This window comes from Ranitomeya imitator, chromosome 5 (assembly GCF_032444005.1).
Source record: "Ranitomeya imitator isolate aRanImi1 chromosome 5, aRanImi1.pri, whole genome shotgun sequence".
In the NCBI taxonomy this organism is placed as follows: domain Eukaryota; kingdom Metazoa; phylum Chordata; class Amphibia; order Anura; family Dendrobatidae; genus Ranitomeya; species Ranitomeya imitator.
Genome location: NC_091286.1, coordinates 125,693,069 through 125,709,912, shown reverse-complemented (window position 1 = coordinate 125,709,912; position 16,844 = coordinate 125,693,069). Strand labels below are relative to the sequence as shown.

At 36.9% G+C, this 16,844-nt stretch overlaps 11 non-coding genes across 11 annotated transcripts; all 11 read right to left on the bottom strand.

The window, feature by feature from the left end:
* Positions 1–200: 200 nt before the first annotated feature.
* On the bottom strand, positions 201–283 carry TRNAL-UAA (transfer RNA leucine (anticodon UAA)). Its single transcript has one exon. It is a non-coding gene; the product is annotated as a tRNA-Leu (tRNA).
* A 1,004-nt stretch (positions 284–1,287) lies between these two features.
* Positions 1,288–1,370, bottom strand: TRNAL-UAA (transfer RNA leucine (anticodon UAA)). The gene has a single exon. It is a non-coding gene; the product is annotated as a tRNA-Leu (tRNA).
* Positions 1,371–2,375: 1,005 nt separating this feature from the next.
* On the bottom strand, positions 2,376–2,458 carry TRNAL-UAA (transfer RNA leucine (anticodon UAA)). Its single transcript has one exon. It is a non-coding gene; the product is annotated as a tRNA-Leu (tRNA).
* A 1,004-nt stretch (positions 2,459–3,462) lies between these two features.
* TRNAL-UAA (transfer RNA leucine (anticodon UAA)) lies at positions 3,463–3,545 on the bottom strand. Its single transcript has one exon. It is a non-coding gene; the product is annotated as a tRNA-Leu (tRNA).
* A 1,004-nt stretch (positions 3,546–4,549) lies between these two features.
* On the bottom strand, positions 4,550–4,632 carry TRNAL-UAA (transfer RNA leucine (anticodon UAA)). Its single transcript has one exon. It is a non-coding gene; the product is annotated as a tRNA-Leu (tRNA).
* Positions 4,633–5,635: 1,003 nt separating this feature from the next.
* On the bottom strand, positions 5,636–5,718 carry TRNAL-UAA (transfer RNA leucine (anticodon UAA)). The gene has a single exon. It is a non-coding gene; the product is annotated as a tRNA-Leu (tRNA).
* Positions 5,719–7,790: 2,072 nt separating this feature from the next.
* Positions 7,791–7,873, bottom strand: TRNAL-UAA (transfer RNA leucine (anticodon UAA)). The gene has a single exon. It is a non-coding gene; the product is annotated as a tRNA-Leu (tRNA).
* Positions 7,874–8,859: 986 nt separating this feature from the next.
* On the bottom strand, positions 8,860–8,942 carry TRNAL-UAA (transfer RNA leucine (anticodon UAA)). Its single transcript has one exon. It is a non-coding gene; the product is annotated as a tRNA-Leu (tRNA).
* Positions 8,943–9,709: 767 nt separating this feature from the next.
* TRNAL-UAA (transfer RNA leucine (anticodon UAA)) lies at positions 9,710–9,792 on the bottom strand. Its single transcript has one exon. It is a non-coding gene; the product is annotated as a tRNA-Leu (tRNA).
* A 1,006-nt stretch (positions 9,793–10,798) lies between these two features.
* On the bottom strand, positions 10,799–10,881 carry TRNAL-UAA (transfer RNA leucine (anticodon UAA)). The gene has a single exon. It is a non-coding gene; the product is annotated as a tRNA-Leu (tRNA).
* Positions 10,882–12,971: 2,090 nt separating this feature from the next.
* Positions 12,972–13,054, bottom strand: TRNAL-UAA (transfer RNA leucine (anticodon UAA)). Its single transcript has one exon. It is a non-coding gene; the product is annotated as a tRNA-Leu (tRNA).
* Between the last annotated feature and the right edge of the window lie 3,790 nt (positions 13,055–16,844).

The window sequence follows — 16,844 nt, the reverse complement described above, 5'->3', positions numbered from 1 at the left end:
TTTTTAAGGTTGGAACTTACTGTAATATCATGCTCTAATGTACTAGAAATTCATCTCATAATGGAAAAAATAAACATTAAAGGGCGATACTCAGGGGTTCTGAAAGGTTAATACTGCACTATCTGCCAACAAGAACATTTCTTTTGCTGAAACATTACTCCTTTTTCAGAAATCTCGTAGAATTTCAAGTGTAAAACTCATACCAGGAGTGGGGTTCGAACCCACGAGGATACATATCCATTGGATCTTAAGTCCAACGCCTTAACCACTCGGCCATCCTGGTGAATGAACATGAAGTTTTGGATTTCGTAGGCAGCTAGTGTTTATTGAAAGTGAACTCTCTTACGAAGTTTGCACTAACAAATTTTTTTTAAGACACTTATCAAGAACCGGACACACATTTTTAGTGGGAACCTTCCTGTTGACTGTAAATTTCATCCAGAAAAAAATATTTTTCCACTATATGTAGATTTTCATTTTTCATTACATGTTTAGTGTGGTGACCAAGAGTGAGTATTGGAATAAAATGCCATCGAGATTTGTCAACAACACTAAGCACAAAGTTTTAGTTTCTTTAAACACTTTAACTTCTCCAAAAAAGCTCATAGTTGTCAAATTCATCACTTTACCATAGGCCAGATTTTCTCCCGCATATTTGACATTTCATGACATCCTACGTACACTGGCCATCTTTTTTTCTAGATTACCCCCCTCTAGTAGATAATGTTTTTTGTGAATGGATTGCGCTATATTTCTATATTTCTCATATTATTTTAACTTCAAATGTTTCTTTGGGACTGTAGTTTGAATATTTACCTCAGATATTCAAATTTGTCTTATTCCTCACATTTTCCTCAATATTTAAGTTTGGAACCTACTGTAATATCATGCTCTAATGTACTAGAGATTCATCTCATAATGGAAAAAATAAACATAAAAGGGCCATAGTCAGGTATATTGAAGTGTTAATACTGTTCTATCGGGCAACAAGAACTTTTCTTTTGCTCAAACATTACTCCATTTTCAGAAACCTTGTAGAATTTGAAGTATAAAAATCATACCAGGAGTGGGGTTCGAACCTCCTCAATTTTTAAGGTTGGAACTTACTGTAATATCATGCTCTAATGTACTAGAAATTCATCTCATAATGGAAAAAATAAACATTAAAGGGCGATACTCAGGGGTTCTGAAAGGTTAATACTGCACTATCTGCCAACAAGAACATTTCTTTTGCTGAAACATTACTCCTTTTTCAGAAATCTCGTAGAATTTCAAGTGTAAAACTCATACCAGGAGTGGGGTTCGAACCCACGAGGATACATATCCATTGAATCTTAAGTCCAACGCCTTAACCACTCGGCCATCCTGGTGAATGAACATGAAGTTTTGGATTTCGTAGGCAGCTAGTGTTTATTGAAAGTGAACTCTCTTACGAAGTTTGCACTAACAAATTTTTTTTAAGACACTTATCAAGAGCCGGACACAGATTTTTACTGGGAAGCTTCCTGTTGACTGTAAATTTCATCCAGAAAAAAATATTTTTCCACTATATGTAGATTTTCATTTTTCATTACATGTTTAGTGTGGTGACCAAGAGTGAATATTGGAATAAAATGCCATTGAGATTTGTCAACAACACTAAGCACAAAGTTTTAGTTTCTTTAAACACTTTAACTTCTCCAAAAAAAGCTCATAGTTGTCAAATTCAGCACTTTACCATAGGCCAGATATTCTCCCACATATTTTACATTTCATGACATCCTATGTACACTGGCCATCTTTTTTTCTGGATTACCCCCCTCTAGTAGATAATGTTTTTTGTGAATGGATTGCGCTATATTTCTATATTTCTCATATTATTTTAACTTTAAATGTTTCTTTGGGACTGTAGTTTGAATATTTACCTCAGATATTCAAATTTGTCTTATTCCTCACATTTTCCTCAATATTTAAGTTTGGAACCTACTGTAATATCATGCTCTAATGTACTAGAGATTCATCTCATAATGGAAAAAATAAACATAAAAGGGCCATAGTCAGGTATATTGAAGTGTTAATACTGTTCTATCGGGCAACAAGAACTTTTCTTTTGCTCAAACATTACTCCATTTTCAGAAACCTTGTAGAATTTGAAGTATAAAAATCATACCAGGAGTGGGGTTCGAACCTCCTCAATTTTTAAGGTTGGAACTTACTGTAATATCATGCTCTAATGTACTAGAAATTCATCTCATAATGGAAAAAATAAACATTAAAGGGCGATACTCAGGGGTTCTGAAAGGTTAATACTGCACTATCTGCCAACAAGAACATTTCTTTTGCTGAAACATTACTCCTTTTTCAGAAATCTCGTAGAATTTCAAGTGTAAAACTCATACCAGGAGTGGGGTTCGAACCCACGAGGATACATATCCATTGGATCTTAAGTCCAACGCCTTAACCACTCGGCCATCCTGGTGAATGAACATGAAGTTTTGGATTTCGTAGGCAGCTAGTGTTTATTGAAAGTGAACTCTCTTACGAAGTTTGCACTAACAAATTTTTTTTAAGACACTTATCAAGAACCGGACACACATTTTTAGTGGGAACCTTCCTGTTGACTGTAAATTTCATCCAGAAAAAAATATTTTTCCACTATATGTAGATTTTCATTTTTCATTACATGTTTAGTGTGGTGACCAAGAGTGAGTATTGGAATAAAATGCCATCGAGATTTGTCAACAACACTAAGCACAAAGTTTTAGTTTCTTTAAACACTTTAACTTCTCCAAAAAAGCTCATAGTTGTCAAATTCATCACTTTACCATAGGCCAGATTTTCTCCCGCATATTTGACATTTCATGACATCCTACGTACACTGGCCATCTTTTTTTCTAGATTACCCCCCTCTAGTAGATAATGTTTTTTGTGAATGGATTGCGCTATATTTCTATATTTCTCATATTATTTTAACTTCAAATGTTTCTTTGGGACTGTAGTTTGAATATTTACCTCAGATATTCAAATTTGTCTTATTCCTCACATTTTCCTCAATATTTAAGTTTGGAACCTACTGTAATATCATGCTCTAATGTACTAGAGATTCATCTCATAATGGAAAAAATAAACATAAAAGGGCCATAGTCAGGTATATTGAAGTGTTAATACTGTTCTATCGGGCAACAAGAACTTTTCTTTTGCTCAAACATTACTCCATTTTCAGAAACCTTGTAGAATTTGAAGTATAAAAATCATACCAGGAGTGGGGTTCGAACCTCCTCAATTTTTAAGGTTGGAACTTACTGTAATATCATGCTCTAATGTACTAGAAATTCATCTCATAATGGAAAAAATAAACATTAAAGGGCGATACTCAGGGGTTCTGAAAGGTTAATACTGCACTATCTGCCAACAAGAACATTTCTTTTGCTGAAACATTACTCCTTTTTCAGAAATCTCGTAGAATTTCAAGTGTAAAACTCATACCAGGAGTGGGGTTCGAACCCACGAGGATACATATCCATTGAATCTTAAGTCCAACGCCTTAACCACTCGGCCATCCTGGTGAATGAACATGAAGTTTTGGATTTCGTAGGCAGCTAGTGTTTATTGAAAGTGAACTCTCTTACGAAGTTTGCACTAACAAATTTTTTTTAAGACACTTATCAAGAGCCGGACACACATTTTTAGTGGAAACCTTCCTGTTGACTGTAAATTTCATCCAGAAAAAAATATTTTTCCACTATATGTAGATTTTCATTTTTCATTACATGTTTAGTGTGGTGACCAAGAGTGAATATTGGAATAAAATGCCATCGAGATTTGTCAACAACACTAAGCACAAAGTTTTAGTTTCTTTAAACACTTTAACTTCTCCAAAAAAGCTCATAGTTGTCAAATTCATCACTTTACCATAGGCCAGATTTTCTCCCGCATATTTTACATTTCATGACATCCTACGTACACTGGCCATCTTTTTTTCTGGATTACCCCCCTCTAGTAGATAATGTTTTTTGTGAATGGATTGCGCTATATTTCTATATTTCTCATATTATTTTAACTTCGAATGTTTCTTTGGGACTGTAGTTTGAATATTTACCTCAGATATTCAAATTTGTCTTAATCCCTACATTTTCCTCAATATTTAAGTTTGGAAACTACTGTAATATCATGCTCTAATGTACTAGAGATTCATCTCATAATGGAAAAAATAAACATAAAAGGGCCATAGTCAGGTATATTGAAGTGTTAATACTGTTCTATCGGGCAACAAGAACTTTTCTTTTGCTCAAACATTACTCCATTTTCAGAAACCTTGTAGAATTTGAAGTATAAAAATCATACCAGGAGTGGGGTTCGAACCTCCTCAATTTTTAAGGTTGGAACTTACTGTAATATCATGCTCTAATGTACTAGAAATTCATCTCATAATGGAAAAAATAAACATTAAAGGGCGATACTCAGGGGTTCTGAAAGGTTAATACTGCACTATCTGCCAACAAGAACATTTCTTTTGCTGAAACATTACTCCTTTTTCAGAAATCTCGTAGAATTTCAAGTGTAAAACTCATACCAGGAGTGGGGTTCGAACCCACGAGGATACATATCCATTGGATCTTAAGTCCAACGCCTTAACCACTCGGCCATCCTGGTGAATGAACATGAAGTTTTGGATTTCGTAGGCAGCTAGTGTTTATTGAAAGTGAACTCTCTTGCGAAGTTTGCACTAACAAATTTTTTCTAAGACACTTATCAAGAGCCGGACACACATTTTTAGTGGGAACCTTCCTGTTGACTGTAAATTTCATCCAGAAAAAAATATTTTTCCACTATATGTAGATTTTCATTTTTCATTACATGTTTAGTGTGGTGACCAAGAGTGAATATTGGAATAAAATGCCATTGAGATTTGTCAACAACACTAAGCACAAAGTTTTAGTTTCTTTAAACACTTTAACTTCTCCAAAAAAGCTCACAGTTGTCAAATTAATCACTTTACCATAGGCCATATTTTCTCCCGCATATTTTACATTTCATGACATCCTACGTACACTGGCCATCTTTTTTTCTGGATTACCCCCCTCTAGTAGATAATGTTTTTTGTGAATGGATTGCGCTATATTTCTATATTTCTCATATTATTTTTACTTCAAATGTTTCTTTGTTACTGTAGTTTGACTATTTACCTCAGATATTCAAATTTGTCTTAATCCCTACATTTTCCTCAATATTTAAGTTGGAACCTACTGTAATATCATGCTCTAATGTACTAGAGATTCATCTCATAATGGAAAAAATAAACATAAAAGGGCCATAGTCAGGTATATTGAAGTGTTAATACTGTTCTATCGGGCAACAAGAACTTTTCTTTTGCTCAAACATTACTCCATTTTCAGAAACCTTGTAGAATTTGAAGTATAAAAATCATACAAGGAGTGGGGTTCGAACCTCCTCAATTTTTAAGTTTGGAACTTACTGTAATATCATGCTCTAATGTACTAGAAATTCATCTCATAATGGAAAAAATAAACATTAAAGGGCGATACTCAGGGGTTCTGAAAGGTTAATACTGCACTATCTGCTGACAAGAACATTTCTTTTTCTGAAACATTACTCCTCTTTCAGAAATCTCGTAGAATTTCAAGTGTAAAACTCATACCAGGAGCAGGGTTCGAACCCACGAGGATACATATCCATTGGATCTTAAGTCCAACGCCTTAACCACTCGGCCATCCTGGTGAATGCACATGAAGTTTTGGATTTCGTAGGCAGCTAGTGTTTATTGAAAGTGAACTCTCTTACGAAGTTTGCACTGACAAATTTTTTTTAAGACACTTATCAAGAGCCGGACACACATTTTTAGTGGGAACCTTCCTGTTGACTGTAAATTTCATCCAGAAAAAAATATTTTTCCACTATATGTAGATTTTCATTTTTCATTACATGTTTAGTGTGGTGACCAAGAGTGAATATTGGAATAAAATGCCATCGAGATTTGTCAACAACACTAAGCACAAAGTTTTAGTTTCTTTAAACACTTTAACTTCTCCAAAAAAGCTCACAGTTGTCAAATTAATCACTTTACCATAGGCCAGATTTTCTCCCGCATATTTTACATTTCATGACATCCTAGGTACACTGGCCATCTTTTTTTCTGGATTACCCCCCTCTAGTAGATAATGTTTTTTGTGAATGGATTGCGCTATATTTCTATATTTCTCATATTATTTTTACTTCAAATGTTTCTTTGTTACTGTAGTTTGATTATTTACCTCAGATATTCAAATTTGTCTTAACCCCTACATTTTCCTCAATATTTAAGTTGAAACCTACTGTAATATCATGCTCTAATGTACTAGAGATTCATCTCATAATGGAAAAAATAAACATAAAAGGGCCATAGTCAGGTATATTGAAGGGTTAATACTGTGCTATCGGGCAACAAGAACTTTTCTTTTGCTCAAACATTACTCCATTTTCAGAAACCTTGTAGAATTTGAAGTATAAAAATCATACCAGGAGTGGGGTTCGACCCTCCTCAATTTTTAAGTTTGGAACTTACTGTAATATCATGCTCTAATGTACTAGAAATTCATCTCATAATGGAAAAAATAAACATTAAAGGGCTCAGGGGTTCTGAAAGGTTAATACTGCACTATCTGCCAACAAGAACATTTCTTTTGCTGAAACATTATTCCTCTATCAGAAATCTCGTAGAATTTCAAGTGTAAAACTCATACCAGGAGCTGGGTTCGAACCCACGAGGATACATATCCATTGGATCTTAAGTCCAACACCTTAACCACTCGGCCAAACTGGTGAATGCACATGAAGTTTTGGATTTCGTAGGCAGCTAGTGTTTATTGAAAGTGAACTCTCTTACGAAGTTTGCACTAACAAATTTTTTTTAAGACACTTATCAAGAGCCGGACACATATTTTTACTGGGAACCTTCCTGTTGACTGTAAATTTCATCCAGAAAAAAATATTTTTCCACTATATGTAGATTTTCATTTTTCATTACATGTTTAGTGTGGTGACCAAGAGTGAATATTGGAATAAAATCCCATCGAGATTTGTCAACAACACTAAGCACAAAGTTTTAGTTTCTTTAAACACTTTAACTTCTCCAAAAAAGCTCACAGTTGTCAAATTAATCACTTTACCATAGGCCAGATTTTCTCCCGCATATTTTACACTTCATGACATCCTACGTACACTGGCCATCTTTTTTTCTGGATTACCCCCCTCTAGTAGATAATGTTTTTTGTGAATGGATTGCGCTATATTTCTATATTTCTCATATTATTTTTACTTCAAATGTTTCTTTGTTACTGTAGTTTGATTATTTACCTCAGATATTCAAATTTGTCTTAATCCTCACATTTTCCTCAATATTTAAGTTGGAACCTACTGTAATATCATGCTCTAATGTACTAGGGATTCATCTCATAATGGAAAAAATAAACATAAAAGGGCCATAGTCAGGTATAGTGAAGGGTTAATACTGTGCTATCGGGCAACAAGAACTTTTCTTTTGCTCAAACATTACTCCATTTTCAGAAACCTTGTAGAATTTGAAGTATAAAAATCATACAAGGAGTGGGGTTCGAACCTCCTCAATTTTTAAGTTTGGAACTTACTGTAATATCATGCTCTAATGTACTAGAAATTCATCTCATAATGGAAAAAAAAAACATTAAAGGGGTTCTGAAAGGTTAATACTGCACTATCTGCTGACAAGAACATTTCTTTTGCTGAGACATTACTCCTTTTTCAGAAATCGCTTAGAATTTCAAGTGTAAAACTCATACCAGGAGTGGGGTTCGGACTCACGAGGACACATATCCATTGGATCTTAAGTCCAACGCCTTAACCACTCGGCCATCCTGGTGAATGCACACGAAGTTTTGGATTTCGTAGGCAGCTAGTGTTTATTGAAAGTGAACTCTCTTACGAAGTTTGCACTAACAAATTTTTTTTAAGACACTTATCAAGAGCCGGACACAGATTTTTACTGGGAACCTTCCTGTTGACTGTAAATTTCATCCAGAAAAAAACATTTTTCCACTATATGTAGATTTTCATTTTTCATTACATGTTTAGTGTGGTGACCAAGAGTGAATATTGGAATAAAATGCCATCGAGATTTGTCAACAACACTAAGCACAATGTTTTAGTTTCTTTAAACACTTTAACTTCTCCAAAAAAGCTCATAGTTGTCAAATTCATCACTTTACCATAGGCCAGATTTTCTCCCGCATATTTTACATTTCATGACATCCTACGTACACTGGCCATCTTTTTTTCTGGATTACCCCCCTCTAGTAGATAATGTTTTTTGTGAATGGATTGCGCTATATTTCTATATTTCTCATATTATTTTAACTTCGAATGTTTCTTTGGGACTGTAGTTTGAATATTTACCTCAGATATTCAAATTTGTCTTATTCCTCACATTTTCCTCAATATTTAAGTTTGGAACCTACTGTAATATCATGCTCTAATGTACTAGAGATTCGTCTCATAATGGAAAAAAATAAACATAAAAGGGCCATAGTCAGGTATATTGAAGTGTTAATACTGTTCTATCGGGCAACAAGAACTTTTCTTTTGCTCAAACATTACTCCATTTTCAGAAACCTTGTAGAATTTGAAGTATAAAAATCATACCAGGAGTGGGGTTCGAACCTCCTCAATTTTTAAGGTTGGAACTTACTGTAATATCATGCTCTAATGTACTAGAAATTCATCTCATAATGGAAAAAATAAACATTAAAGGGCGATACTCAGGGGTTCTATCTGCCAACAAGAACATTTCTTTTGCTGAAACATTACTCCTTTTTCAGAAATCTCGTAGAATTTCAAGTGTAAAACTCATACCAGGAGTGGGGTTCGAACCCACGAGGATACATATCCATTGGATCTTAAGTCCAACGCCTTAACCACTCGGCCATCCTGGTGAATGAACATGAAGTTTTGGATTTCGTAGGCAGCTAGTGTTTATTGAAAGTGAACTCTCTTACGAAGTTTGCACTAACAAATTTTTTTTAAGACACTTATCAAGAGCCGGACACACATTTTTAGTGGGAACCTTCCTGTTGACTGTAAATTTCATCCAGAAAAAAATATTTTTCCACTATATGTAGATTTTCATTTTTCATTACATGTTTAGTGTGGTGACCAAGAGTGAATATTGGAATAAAATGCCATCGAGATTTGTCAACAACACTAAGCACAAAGTTTTAGTTTCTTTAAACACTTTAACTTCTCCAAAAAAGCTCATAGTTGTCAAATTCATCACTTTACCATAGGCCAGATTTTCTCCCGCATATTTTACATTTCATGACATCCTACGTACACTGGCCATCTTTTTTTCTGGATTACCCCCCTCTAGTAGATAATGTTTTTTGTGAATGGATTGCGCTATATTTCTATATTTCTCATATTATTTTAACTTCGAATGTTTCTTTGGGACTGTAGTTTGAATATTTACCTCAGATATTCAAATTTGTCTTATTCCTCACATTTTCCTCAATATTTAAGTTTGGAACCTACTGTAATATCATGCTCTAATGTACTAGAGATTCGTCTCATAATGGAAAAAAATAAACATAAAAGGGCCATAGTCAGGTATATTGAAGTGTTAATACTGTTCTATCGGGCAACAAAAACTTTTCTTTTGCTCAAACATTACTACTTTTTCAGAAATCTCGTAGAATTTCAAGTGTAAAAGGAGTGGGGTTCGAACCCACGAGGATACATATCCATTGGATCTTAAGTCCAACGCCTTAACCACTCGGCCATCCTGGTGAATGCACATGAAGTTTTGGATTTCGTAGGCAGCTAGTGTTTATTGAAAGTGAACTCTCTTACGAAGTTTGCACTTACAAATTTTTTTTAAGACACTTATCAAGAGCCGGACACACATTTTTAGTGGGAACCTTCCTGTTGACTGTAAATTTCATCCAGAAAAAAATATTTTTCCACTATATGTAGATTTTCATTTTTCATTACATGTTTAGTGTGGTGACCAAGAGTGAATATTGGAATAAAATGCCATCGAGATTTGTCAAGAACACTAAGCACAAAGTTTTAGTTTCTTTAAACACTTTAACTTCTCCAAAAAAGCTCATAGTTGTCAAATTCATCACTTTACCATAGGCCAGATTTTCTCCCGCATATTTTACATTTCATGACATCCTACGTACACTGGCCATCTTTTTTTCTGGATTACCCCCCTCTAGTAGATAATGTTTTTTGTGAATGGATTGCGCTATATTTCTATATTTCTCATATTATTTTAACTTCAAATGTTTCTTTGGGACTGTAGTTTGAATATTTACCTCAGATATTCAAATTTGTCTTATTCCTCACATTTTCCTCAATATTTAAGTTTGGAACCTACTGTAATATCATGCTCTAATGTACTAGAGATTCGTCTCATAATGGAAAAAAAATAAACATAAAAGGGCCATAGTCAGGTATATTGAAGTGTTAATACTGTTCTATCGGGCAACAAGAACTTTTCTTTTGCTCAAACATTACTCCATTTTCAGAAACCTTGTAGAATTTGAAGTATAAAAATCATACCAGGAGTGGGGTTCGAACCTCCTCAATTTTTAAGTTTGGAACTTACTGTAATATCATGCTCTAATGTACTAGAAATTCATCTCATAATGGAAAAAATAAACATTAAAGGGCGATACTCAGGGGTTCTGAAAGGTTAATACTGCACTATCTGCCAACAAGAACATTTCTTTTGGTGAAACATTACTCCTTTTTCACAAATCGCTTAGAATTTCAAGTGTAAAACTCATACCAGGAGTGGGGTTCGAACCCACGAGGATACATATCCATTGGATCTTAAGTCCAACGCCTTAACCACTCGGCCATCCTGGTGAATGCACATGAAGTTTTGGATTTCGTAGGCAGCTAGTGTTTATTGAAAGTGAACTCTCTTACAAGTTTGCATTAACAAATTTTTTTTAAGACACTTATCAAGAGCCGGACACAGATTTTTACTGGGAACCTTCCTGTTGACTGTAAATTTCATCCAGAAAAAAATATTTTTCCACTATATGTAGATTTTCATTTTTCATTACATGTTTAGTGTGGTGACCAAGAGTGAATATTGGAATAAAATGCCATCGAGATTTGTCAACAACACTAAGCACAAAGTTTTAGTTTCTTTAAACACTTTAACTTCTCCAAAAAAGCTCATAGTTGTCAAATTAATCACTTTACCATAGGCCAGATTTTCTCCCGCATATTTTACATTTCATGACATCCTACGTACACTGGCCATCTTTTTTTCTGGATTACCCCCCTCTAGTAGATAATGTTTTTTGTGAATGGATTGCGCTATATTTCTATATTTCTCATATTATTTTAACTTCAAATGTTTCTTTGGGGCTGTAGTTTGAATATTTACCTCAGATATTCAAATTTGTCTTAATCCCTACATTTTCCTCAATATTTAAGTTTGGAACTTACTGTAATATCATGCTCTAATGTACTAGAGATTCATCTCATAATGGAAAAAATAAACATAAAAGGGCCATAGTCAGGTATGTTGAAAGGTTAATACTGTGCTATCGGGCAACAAGAACTTTTCTTTTGCGCAAACATTACTCCATTTTCAGAAACCTTGTAGATTTTGAAGTATAAAAATTATACCAGGACGGGGGTTCGAACCCTCTCAATTTTTAAGTTTGGAACTTACTGTAATATCATGCTCTAATGTACTAGAAATTCATCTCATAATGGAAAAAATAAACATTAAAGGGCGATAGTCAGGGGTACTGAAAGGTTAATACTGCACTATCTGCCAACAAGAACATTTCTTTTGCTGAAACATTACTCCTTTTTCAGAAATCTTGTAGAATTTCAAGTGTAAAACTCATACCAGGAGTGGAGTTGGAACACACGAGGATAAATATCCATTGGATCTTAAGTCCAACCCCTTAACCACTCAGCCATCCTGGTGAATGCACATGAACTTTTGGATTTCATCGGCAGCTAGTGTTTATTGAAAGTGAACTCTCTTACGAAGTTTGCACTAACAATTTTTTTTAAGACACTTATCAAGAGCCGTACACAGATTTTTAGTGGGAACCTTCCTGTTGACTGTAAATCTCATCCAGAAAAAAATATTTTTCCACTATATGTAGATTTTCATTTTTCATTACATGTTTAGTGTGGTGACCAAGAGTGAATATTGGAATAAAATGCCATCGAGATTTGTCAACAACACTAAGCACAAAGTTTTAGTTTCTTTAAACACTTTAACTTCTCCAAAAAAGCTCATAGTTGTCAAATTAATCACCTTGCCATAGGCCAGATTTTCTCCCGCATACTTTACATTTCATGACATCCTACGTACACTGGCCATCTTTTTTTCTGGATTACCCCCCTCTAGTAGATAATGTTTTTTTGTGAATGGATTGCGCTATATTTCTATATTTCTCATATTATTTTAACTTCAAATGTTTCTTTGGGACTGTAGTTTAAATATTTACCTCAGATATTCAAATTTGTCTTAATCCCTACATTTTCCTCAATATTTAAGTTTGGAACTTACTGTAATATCGTGCTCTAATGTACTAGAGATTCATCTCATAATGGAAAAAATAAACATAAAAGGGCCATAGTCAGGTATATTGAAGGGTTAATACTGTGCTATCAGGCAACAAGAACTTTTCTTTTGCTCAAACATTACTCCATTTTCAGAAACCTTGTAGAATTTGAAGTATAAAAATCATACCAGGAATGGGGTTCAAACCCCCTCAATTTTTAAGTTTGGAACTTACTATAATATCATGTTCTAATGTACTAGAAATTCATCTCATAATGGAAAAAATAAACATTAAAGGGCGATAGTCAGGGGTACTGAAAGGTTAATACTGCACTATCTGCCAACAAGAACATTTCTTTTGCTGAAACATTACTCCTTTTTCAGAAATCTTGTAGAATTTCAAGTGTAAAACTCATACCAGGAGTGGGGTTCGAACCCACGAGGATACATATCCATTGGATCTTAAGTCCAACGCCTTAACCACTCGGCCATCCTGGTGAATGCACATGAATTTTTCGATTTCATCGGCAGCTAGTGTTTATTGAAAGTGAACTCTCTTACGAAGTTTGCACTAAATTTTTTTTAAGACACTTATCAAGAGCCGGACACAGATTTTTAGTGGGAACCTTCCTGTTGACTGTAAATTTCATCCAGAAAAAAATATTTTTCCACTATATGTAGATTTTCATTTTTCATTACATGTTTAGTGTGGTGACCAAGAGTGAATATTGAAATAAAATGCCATCGAGATTTGTCAACAACACTAAGCACAAAGTTTTAGTTTCTTTAAACACTTTAACTTCTCCAAAAAAAATCTCACAGTTGTCAAATTAATCACTTTACCATAGGCCAGATTTTCTCCCGCATATTTTACATTTCATGACATCCTACGTACACTGGCCATCTTTTTTTCTGGATTACCCCCCTCTAGTAGATAATGTTTTGTGAATGGATTGCTCTATATTTCTATATTTCTCATATTATTTTAACTTCAAATGTTTCTTTGGGACTGTAGTTTGAATATTTACCTCAGATATTCAAATTTGTCTTAATCCCTACATTTTCCTCAATATTTAAGTTTGGAACTTACTGTAATATCGTGCTCTAATGTACTAGAGATTCATCTCATAATGGAAAAAATAAACATAAAAGGGCCATAGTCAGGTATATTGAAGGGTTATTACTGTGCTATCGGGCAACAAGAACTTTTCTTTTGCTCAAACATTACTCCATTTTCAGAAACCTTGTAGAATTTGAAGTATAAAAATAATACCAGGAGTGGGGTTCGAACCTCCTCAATTTTTAAGTTTGGAACTTACTGTAATATCATGCTCTAATGTACTAGAAATTCATCTTGTGGCACCCCCTAGGGGTATTTGCCACAAAAACAGTTACTTACACTGGATACAAATACTAAAATAGCAAGACTGCACTACCACCTCCGGCCAGAAGGGGGAGCTCCAGAGACTCCCCTTGATCCATTCTGGTCTGAGAGAAGAACTGGCAGTTGGGCTAAGGAGCTGAAAGTGAGAGGTCATACAGCTGAATTTCTAACAGCCCTATGACGGTTTCCAGGCCCAAATCACCGGCCTGAGGAGAAAAGGGACAGAGAAAAAGGACATTGTGAGAACCGGGTAGCATTAATCACTACCCAGAACAGGCGCAAAGACGGATACCGGATCCGTGGCTGTACTCATTATATATAATACAGCAACCGGAAAAACGTGAGGTGATATCAGCTTCACTAGGGCCAGACGCAGCAACGGACACAGAGTTCAGCGGTACTCCTGGAGGGGGTAAGCCGATAAAAGGACTCGGGTTGCCCGTCGAACCAGGACCCGGAGGGGACAGATTGGGCCGGCAGCCAGTTCACATACAGCAGCAGGGCCACACAGAAACTGCGTACAATAAGAGGCGAAGACCCCGGCAGGGTCAAAGTAACTCAGAGTTCCCATACAGACTCCGGTGACAGGACTGGTTGTAAATCCCTTTATGTTGAAGTAAACTGGTTAAATGTTTCAGTGCCTCAGTCTTTCATTTGGACAATAGCCATCTATCCAGGATTGGGATCATCACCGCTGGGAGAACCTGCTGCTGATCAAGTAAGTGCCTGTTCCCTCACGATACCCTTACACTGTGCATTGCCTGAGGCCACAGCACCGGGTCAAGCCACCCGTGACATACCCCTCAAGAGACAGACCCCATTGGTCCGGTGCTGGGTACCCCGGTCTCCTGGGCATCACAATTGGCGTCACGAAAAGGATCCAGCCAGCCCGTATACCGGGTATTGTGTGCCGTGATTGGAGCCCAAAACTGTGAAAACTTGGATGAAAAATCTTGAAAATTGACTTTATTAAAGAAAATTCCATTTCCCATTAAAAACTATTGAAAGTGACTTTTCCCCATTGGTTATAATGGAGTAAAGATGGCCGCCATCACCTCATAACCGTTAGGCACGAGACTGTTAATTGAGCTACGCCATTACCTGAGCCCCAGTCTGACTGAAAAACTTCAGAATCCGCCATTACAGAGCGCGCGGCAGGCGGGAGCAGCAGGGGGCGTGTCATTGTGGGCGGCACCAAGCTGAGCGCCCTGACATCAGAGCAAGAGGAAAACCAATCCTGCTGCACGGTGGAACGAATCTACACTATCCTGACGGAAGCGGAGGACCGGAAGGGTCCGGATTAACTAAGGGGGCACAGTATGTCGCAGCACGGAGTCGCCGCAGCACCCGGTGACGCTAATGCAGCTGAAAGACAGAGTGTCGATAGAGAGTCCGGCAGTGCAGCGGTGCAAGGAGTGGCGCCCATCATGCCGGTGCTGATGCCATATACTCCGGGTGGCCCGTGGCTTCCAATGTATGAAGGTGAGCCTAATACCCTTGACGATTTCAGAGAAAAGATGCTGGCCCATTTTGACATGTTCCCCGTGGGTGAAGTTCAGCGTGTTAGTCTCCTGATGATGCAGTTAAGTGGCCATGCTAAGCGAGAAGTCACAGCATGGGCAGCTGATCTAAAAGGCACTGTTGAACGCATATTTGCTGGATTAAAAGCTACATTTGAAACCACTGCCGGCAGCAAAGCTAAAGTACGATTCTTTAATTGCAAACAAAAAGCTAATGAGGGCGTGAGAGACTTTGCCTTAAACCTGCAGGAAGCCCTTAAATCACTTACACTGGCTGAACCCATTTTTAACACCGGAGCGGATAAACTGCTAAGAGATCAATTTATTGAGGGACTCTACACCCCTTCTCACCGGGGGCATGTGAGCATGCTTGTTTTTAAGAACCCTGAATTGACATTTGCCCAATTAAAGGAGAGCGCTATACGTCTTCAGCTGGCAGAGGCACCTCGGGATCAGGAGCCTGCGCAACCCATGGCAGAGGCTCCTCAACAACAGGGAGTGCCAGTGACATCAGCTATGTCCGGGGCCATTGCTAAGCCCCTGGGGCCCAGTACTAATGAGGCTCTTCAACAAAAGCTTGACTCTTTAACTGATATTGTTGCTTCAATGGCTAAAACCATGCAGGAGATGAGAGGACCCAAGATGGAGTTAGCAAACCATAGAGAAGATGTTCCATGGATGAGACCCCGGAGATACCCGACATGGAGAGGACGACCCCGCGACCGCTACCAACCGGATGGACAGCCCATTTGCTGCCGTTGCCAGCAGCCAGGCCACTTTGCACGAGATTGTGATTTAAACGGCAATCCCCTGGGAATGCGGGCTGCTTCGCAGGAATGAACTTTCAAGGCCCAACACCCTGGCACGACAGGTACATCGGAGGACGACCCATTATCCCTATCATGCTGGACGGAATTCCCCTCAACGCTTTGCTGGACACAGGTTCCCAGATTTCATCTATACCGTATATCCTTTATAAGAGGTACTGGGCTGATGCAGATATTGATAAAGGGCCCTCTGATGTTGAACTAGATATATGGGCCAGTAATGGTAAGTTGGTACCGAAACTAGGATTCAGGGAGATGACCATAAAGATTGGTAAAGTAGAATTGAAGAAACAGGGTATAATTGTTGTTGATGTTGACCGGCGGAACTGTGAACCAACTGTATTGATAGGAATGAATGTGTTAGAGAACTGCTTTGCCGAAGTTATTTCTGTCTTACAGCAAATTGCTGAAACTGCCCAATCCTACCAGCAGAGAGTTCTCCAAAGGGAAATAAAAGTATTGATGTTAAGGCAACAGGTAGAAGTTGCAGGTGGAGAAATCGGCAGTGTGAGGGTAAGTGATCCAACGTCTATTGTAATCCCACCAAAAACAGAAAT